The following is an 8,415-nucleotide window of genomic DNA, read 5'->3' as shown; positions in this document are numbered from 1 at the left end:
AAAAGATATTTTAGTTCAAATCTTTTAGAGAAACTGCTTGTAAATCCTAAAATAGGATTTTAGGTGTTAATGACTCTCAGCAATACGATTGGGCGAATGTCGTCGCACCCATTGACTGACTGGTTCCAAACTCTCGTCTGTTGGTCACACATTCAAGAGCTGCCTAGAAAAGTTGTCGCATAGTCTGTCCACTTGTGTAGTGTAGCATGACTGTGCAGACTTGTACACGTTTTGACTGATTCAATTCGTCTTGGTTGACAACGCTGCTGTATTTAATTTCACAAACGAAGAATTTACGCTTAATTCTGTCACCTTCTAAATATCGTGCTACTACTGCTCTCCAGGAAGCAAATTCTTCAATTCCTTCCTGAGATTAGTCACGTTTACTATTTGTCGATGTCGTCTGCAGGAAAAATCAGATATATATAACCTTCGCTTGACCGTGGACGCCGTGGCACCAGTACGAAGCATATGATTCCTGTTACTTAGTTAGCTCAACAACGCGTATAAATAAGCTTGTTGCCCGCTGGAACAAGAACACGACGACGAGAACGACGACAGCGGCAGGACGAAGGAGCTAGCAGGAGCAACGGCAGCCCTCGGCTCACGTCACATGGCGACGACGGCGATCGGATCAGGACGCGGGTCCGGGACGGCGGCGCTGTGCTTTCTCGTGGCCTGTCTCCTCCTGGCCTCGCCGTCGTCGTTCGTTGCTGGGACTGAAGCGGCGGCGGCCTACGGTACGTTGTAGACGCGGTCCCTCATCAGCTTCCACACAACGCAGCAGCCTGACGCATCCACCCATGCTAGCTAGGTGCTGCTGCGTCTGTTCTTAATGATCTGAATACATGCACACACATGTGCTCATTGCTGCCGCCATCGATCGGTCGGTGTCGATCGGTCGTGCAGGTGCAGGCGCAGGCGCAGGTGCAGGCAGGAAGCTGATGCAGACATCTGCGGGAGCTATGGGATACCCCGGAACTAATCTACCACCAGCGACATACCCGGCGGTGCCTTGTTGCCCGTGAACTCTGATCCTACAGCTGCCGCGGCCGATACAACCCTGCATATTTTATACAAATCCAACAAAGTAACTATTACATGCATATGCTACGCGCGTGCTTGTTACAGTGTACAGTATATATGCTGTAGGTGTGTGAGCTATATTATTGTTCAAAATAAAAATAAAAAAACCTAGCTTGTGGCACAAACATTTTCAATCGTCGGGAATTGTCCTTTTCTTTTCGTAGCGTTGGCGCTGATATGAGCGCCAAACACGAGAAGTTGTTCCATCTCGTGCATCTGCCCTTGTTGCATACTTGCATCTCGTGCATCTGCCCCTGGTGCCTCTGCTTGATGGTGCTGTTGGAGGTGGCCGTGGAGCTTGTCAAGGCGCTGCTCCATGCCATGACCTGGTTCACCTCCAAGATCCCATGCTAAGTGTCGAGTGCCGATTTCAGTTCATCCTATGCCAACAGCTGTCCCCTGCTGCGTGGATCATACGTCTTACTTTTGCCGGTTGATTGATTCATTCTAGTACTACTTTCTTGAATGAGTGTGCTGAGTTCATAAGGGAATTTATATCCTTAGTTTGGTGTGTGGGTTTTTGAGTGAAAAAATTATAGAGCAAGCCATGATGAGCGAAGATATGTCTTCCACTGAAAGCACACTTGCCGCTAAGAAGAAAATTGGGTTCAAGAGTGATTGTATGAGCATGCTCAACCTCTCCCTTTTTTCTAAATCATGTATATTTTTTATGACTTGTACTACTGTAGTATAATAAGCAATTCTCATGCGAGTTCTGTTAATAAAAAGAAAAAAGAGTTACAATTGACGCTCAATTATGACCTCTCGTAATTGGTAGAAGTTAACCCTCTTGACTGCTATTCCCCTTCCCACCAAAGCTCTCACTACCACAAAACAAACAAACAAAAATTCTGAATTCCTAGAGTTCTGAATAATAGCACATAGAAGTTCTGAATTCCTAATACAATAGGAGTTCTAAATAATAGCGCATATATAGCACATAGAAATTCTGAATTTCTAGTACAGAACTTGTGCAGACAGAAGTGTTTACATTTGAACTCGTCAGGCTCACCTCATTGCACATAGAAGTTCTGAACTTCTATTGTACAATAGAAGCGTTTACAAAACGAAGGATAAAAAATTATCAGCCTACAGTCAGAAGCGTTTACATTTGAACGAACAAAAATTCTGAATTCCTAGTACAAGAGAAGTTCTAATTCTAGTACAGACAGAAGCGTTTACATTAGCTGTCTGTGACATCGATTTGAAAACGTGTGCACCTGAGCAGGAGCTGCAATATGTATGCTAATGAATACATTTTCAGTAATGACCATTAGCTTTCTCATACCTGCATTTTCAGTGATGGATATCTTAGTATCAGTATCAGCCTTCTCTCTTTTGTTCTCGTAGTGAAATCTTAGTTTTTTTGCTCTTTATTGAGTCATGTGGCATATACTAAATTGTAAATTTGGTTCTACCGCGAGATGTTGGTTTACCTTGCTTAAATGGTTATAGTTGGTGACATGTATTTTCAATGGCATTTTTCTTTTTATGACAGTTCTAGACTTCTAGGGGTCGAGTTATGTATGAAGTAGCTCCAATCTTTAGAGGAAGAATGTCTTATCAATGGGTTTTATGTACTTTTTCTATCAAAGAGTGAGATGAATCATTATCTGGATCTATGATCTCGTCATGTTCAGTACACTGGAAATGTAGTCTTTTGCAACTTATTAGTGTCAAGAGACCATGAGATAATTGTGCAGGTTGTTTGAAAAGGCATTAATATTAAGCTGACTGAAATTTTTTATTTTGATATTATTGTGGTTGTTTAAAATCGCGTGTTCAGTGCACCTTTTAGTGCACCTGTTTGAAATGTGTACTGAATGTTAGGGCACCTGTTTGATTGTTGTTACTGGTTTCGTTACTTACTAAGCCTAAAATAATGTTAGTTGCTACAAGTTATAGAAGCTTTAATCATTTGTTCTAAACCTATTATATTTCTAGATTATTCCTGCACCGGTTCGAGTTGGAGAAGACGAACTTCCACCGTCTTGGGATCCAATATCCTCTCCTTTAGGTACATGTTATATCCTAAATGTTTTTATTACATCCTTTTTCGCTTATGTTGGTGTTTATTTTCTGCAATGAATTTCTTTTTAGTTAGCAATGGATGTGGCATTAAGTGATCACCTTAGGAAGAGGAGAGATGAGGATGATGATAATATGATGTTGTTTTTTTACCTATGCTACATATATTGTGTTCTAGTTCCAACACAGTAAGGGAAATGAAGCGAAGGCATACATCAAAATTAAGTGGCGAAGAACATGTTCAGGAGTTGCTTCAAGGTCATGTGAAGAATTGTCGGGTAGCATTCAGGATTGAGCCTGAAATTTTCAAATCATCGGTGAATTATCTTAGAAGGGAGAGGTTGGTTCGTGATACCAGGATTAAGGTCGAAGAAAAGCTAGCATTCTTCTTATACATGCTCAGCCATAATGCCTCATTTGAAGACCTAATAGAAGAATTTGGGCATAGTGGTGATACATATCATCATCACATAAAGCATTTCTTTGACCTAGTTGTTCCTGTCCTCTCCAAGCAATTCCTGAAGTCGCCAAATCCTAATCATGTCCATCAAAAAATCAAAAGGAATCCTAGGTTTTATCCCTACTTCAAGGTGATTACATGGACTATTCTATCATATGTCAATAAATGTTCTTTTCCTTCCAATATTTAGAAAACCACATGTAGTTTTTTCTATGCAGAATTGCATTGGCACAATCGATGGCACTCATGTGCCTATATCGATATCACCTGACAAAGCCGCTCCATTTAGAAATAGGAAGGGCACTCTTACTCAAAATGTAATGGTAGCATGTGATTTGATCTCAATGTAACTTTCATATCCACTAGGTGGGAGGGGTCCGCGACAGATGCTAGAGTTCTTAGGGCTGCAATGAACAGTGGCTTTCAAGTACCCCTAGGGAGATTTTATTTAATAGATGGTGGTTATGCCAACACACCATCTTTCCTTGCCCCATATCGCGGAGTTAGGTATCATTTGAAGGAATATGGGGCAGGTCGCCGAAGACCACAAAACTACAAGGAGATCTTTAATCATCCATGCAGTGTTGAGGAATGATATTGAGAGGGCCTTGGGAGTTATAAAGAAATGCTTCCCCATCCTTAAGGTTGCCATGTTTCAAAAAATAGAAAACCAAGTGAAGATACCGGTAGCAGTTGCTGTGTTGCACAACATTATTCGATCTCTCAATGGAGATGAACAATGGTTAGAAGATCAGATAGAAAATGTTCAAGGCAATGTTGTTGACCTTCCAGATGGAGATCAAAGCAATGATCAAGGCAATGAACAAGGCAACAATCTCAGAGTCACAATTGCACAACAAATGTGGATTGATTATCAACAACATAGAAACAATTAGTGATGCATTAGAATATATTTTATGTTATTAGGATTGCAATAAGTTCTTAGGAAATGTAGTTTGTACTAGTTATGATGCTTTAATGTTATTCGAATATGCTTTCAGTTCAATAATCTCTAAAATTTATTGTTCTTCATAATTATGCTTTTATGTTCTAAATATGCTCATGTTATAAGTTAACATGATTGGAAGGGGGTCTCCAAGATTAAACATGCTTGGAAGGGGTCTCCGAGATTTAACATGCTCTTATCTAAAGGTGCACAAAAGAAAAAAATCTCCTATAGATACTGCTTCAAAGACACATGAAGGCTCTCCAAAAGGTATACATGTTGGTTCTTTCTGATTAGTTTTAGTTCTTTCTTATGTTGCTTATGTGCTGATTTGCAGGGAAAACAAGAGCAAATTGGAATTCTATGTTAGGGAAGACCCTTGATGACTTGTTACATGAACACAATACACCTGAATATAAGGGTAACAATGATTGGACACCCGTTGCATGAAACAAGATTGCCAAGGAATTTCAACAGAGGGAAAGATAAGCAGGTTTTTCAAAAGTTCAAATCCAAGAAAAGGAAAAGGAGTTAAAGAGAGATTACAAGATATTGAAGATGCAAAGAAACAGAGCGAAGTTTCTTGGGATGAGAGAAGGTGTATGATTCAAGCTGATCCATCGATATGGGACAACATAATCAAAGTAAGTTTATTACCATATTTCTGTAAACTTGAGATCTTTTTGTGTGTTGTCAGTTGTTGGCATGCCATTTACATGAATATTTAAATGTTGTTTGTTTTATTGTGCAGTCATTTCCATGGGCTAAAAAATTCTGTAACAAATCTTTTCCTCTGTTTGAAGCTTTGGGAGAACTACATGATGGTTAGTTTTCCCTTTACCAATAACTAAGTTTATTCACTATGGTGTACTATTTCTTGGACTAAAACTTCATTGTATAGGCAATACTACTAAAGGGACTTACAACTTTACTTCTACTTAACCAAATGGTTCAGATCTCACACAAATTAGGTCTGAAGATGTTCCTAGCAATGTAGAAGACCTTGAAGATGTGGGATACCCTTTGGCAGATCACAGACAAAATGAAGCAGAAGATAGAGTGTATGAAGTTGAAGGAGTTGATGTAAATGCGGATAGACAGGATGAAAGGTAAAAAAGGACTTCTTCTATTTCAAGAAATGAAGAAGAAAAAGACCTAAGATGCCGAAGAAGACTTCCAACATAGAAGTATTGATGGAGAGGTGCCTAGACATTAGAAGCAAACAAGCTAAAGATGAAGCGACACAATTGGCAAGAGAAAGGGAGGCAAGAGGAGGTGATTATTTCTCAATTAAGAATTGCATAGCAGTTCTAAACACATTGGAAGTCATAAAGGAGGAGAAGGTCAAAGCCTATAAGGTGTTCAAGGACTCTGACAATCGACATATATTCTTTAGTGCATGGAATGATGATAGAGAGGCTGCATTGATGTGGTTGAGGGATGAGATGGCTTAGCAGGTATACCTAAGGTTAACTACGTACTCAATTTTACATACCTTGCATTATTTCATATTTTAGATCAGCAACAGTATGTTGCTACAATTATTTTGTATTGTGCAATTCTTGGAAGGCTGCAGTTATACACTTGTGCAGTTATACATATTGTGTAGTTATGACCTATCAACCAGGACTGTTAAATAGAAATTTCACATAACTAGAATTGTGTTAGATATTCCTAGAATTCTGCAGTTATAGATATTGTGCTGTTATACATATTGCGTAGTTATTATTAGCTCTGAAGGACAAATACATGCATGATGTGATGATTATAGTGTATTAGAATTGTGTTATATATTCCTAGAATTGAACGTTGGGTTGCAGACTTTGTTTCTGGCTTTTGGACGTTCACAACTGATAGAAAACCTGAATTATAATACACCCATGTCTTTTGGATGCACATATGTTAAATATGTGGAACCTGTTGCAAATTCGTTCCTTGTAACTTGCTTTAGCTCTTATTTTTTAGTTTGATCATGACCATGCCAATGAAAAAAAATCACTTCCATTAAAACATGTTTTTGTTCTTAAACTGTGCAAAGTTACTCCATTTATGCCTTGCCTCCGTGGCCTAACTTGCTCTTATATTTGGTGTTTAGGACAGAGAGTTGCACCTGAAGAAATCAATGAACATTAGGTATTACAAACAAGGGCTGTATTGTAATAATGTGGTTCTTGTAAACTAATTTTGCTTTTGAATTTTGTAATTGAATCATCCATAGATGTGTGACTTGCTTTTGTTTATGTGGATCTATGAATTATCTGCAGCTACTCGTTCAAACAGTTGCTTCATAATTGGCATTGGCATTGGCTGCTCAATTGTGTGCCCCTCAAACCTCCCCTACATCATCTGGAGATATTTTGTGAATCGTGCTGCCGTTCTAGTATTGCTTTTAGCATTTTCATCCATGGGCTTAATCGAACAGGATTTTGGCACATGGATTATTCCCTGATAGGGATTGTACCCGCAACGGGATTAAGTGACAACATGGGGATCACTCATTCCCTGGGGGCTAGTTTGGAAACTCAAATCCCCTTCGGGATTGAAGGGGATTGAGGTGGAAATTAGTTCATTTCCACCTCAATCCCCTCCATCCCCGAAGGGGATTTGAGGTTTCCAAAGTAGCCCGGGTGGAAAATTTCATCTTGGGGATTATATCCTAGGGAACCGAACATAACCTTAAGTTGCTGCGTGATAGGGGTCTCAACCACTCATTTTCTTATATCTACAACTAGGTCTTGTTGATTTGACCCACATTAAAGGTGGGTCCTAGGCCCACTATAGGTTGGAGTCTGCAAAGTGGGGCCAAACACGCCAAACAGCGGCTGCACGGCGCAGAACTATCTCTTGTGCGAAACTGACGCAGAGTTCTTGAACCGTTAGGTTCTGCAGCAGCACACGCTTTGCAATTTGCAGCAGCACACACTTTACCGAGAGCAGGACTTTGCCGAGTGCGGCACTCGGCAAACACTACCGGAACTTGGCTCTTTGCCGAGTACCAAATATTTTGCCGAGTGTTTTTTCGGGCACTCGACAAAGAAGCTCTTTGCCGAGTGCCACGCAAAAACCCTCGGTAAAAGAAAACAATCGGCGAAGAAGCTCTTTGCCGAGTGTTTTTTTGACACTCGGCAAAGAGCTTCTTTGCCGAGTGTCCAAAATATAACACTTGGCAATTTGACACTCGGCAAAGAAGCTCTTTGTCGAGTGTTTTTTAACACTAGTGTCGGGTACCGTAATTAGGGGTACCCCCAACACTCCTAAACACGGCTGGTAACCACCATCAGCACAAGCTGCAGAGACTGATGGGCGCAATTCAGGTCAAGGCTTCGTCTACTCAAGGGACACAATCTCGTCTCGCCTGAGCCCAGCCTCGAGCGAAAATAGTGTGACATCGGTTTAGGAAGCCACCTGCTCCTGGGTCGACGAAGCCTCTTCTCGAGCCGACTCCGCCTCTGTCCACGCCGACACCGCTGCCTCCGGCTCCAGCTCATCGCAGAGCGGCCGAAGGTTCTAAAACTGAGCAAGAGAAGCCTTGAGTGGCAAGGCCGACCGAGCCGAGGGACTCCTACGCCTCCAGGATACGGATACCTCACTCGTCACCTTCCGCGCAGGGTAACTCACACTCGGTTAAGCGGTTCAGCTAGTCGACAAGCGAGTCTCGGCGCTCGAAATGAGGAAGAAGCACGGCTTCACACCCGAATGCCCAGATGTTCAGGCCTCGACAGCCACAATGAACAAACACCGGCACTCAGGGTGCCATTACAAACGGAACTCTGGTTCCACTCCCGCGGGTATGAACAACCTCCACATCGGAGGGCCTGCGGGACGACAAACTCCGGGTGGCTCGCCAGCGACCGCTGCACCAACAGCGCGGCAACGACCTCCGTCTTGGACGGCA

The 8,415-nt window shown here is 41.6% G+C and overlaps 1 pseudogene across 1 annotated transcript; it reads left to right on the top strand.

Annotated features, from left to right (window-relative positions):
* Positions 1-385: 385 nt before the first annotated feature.
* LOC109944093 (uncharacterized) lies at positions 386-5,974 on the top strand (annotated as a pseudogene). Its single transcript, XR_004856512.1, has 5 exons — positions 386-740; positions 910-4,790; positions 4,858-5,164; positions 5,272-5,344; positions 5,476-5,974. The product of XR_004856512.1 is annotated as an uncharacterized protein (transcript).
* The last annotated feature ends 2,441 nt before the right edge of the window (positions 5,975-8,415 follow it).

Source organism: Zea mays, chromosome 2 (assembly GCF_902167145.1).
Source record: "Zea mays cultivar B73 chromosome 2, Zm-B73-REFERENCE-NAM-5.0, whole genome shotgun sequence".
In the NCBI taxonomy this organism is placed as follows: domain Eukaryota; kingdom Viridiplantae; phylum Streptophyta; class Magnoliopsida; order Poales; family Poaceae; genus Zea; species Zea mays.
The sequence above is the reverse complement of the archived record's forward strand: the minus strand, read 5'-3'. Positions and strand labels throughout refer to the sequence as shown.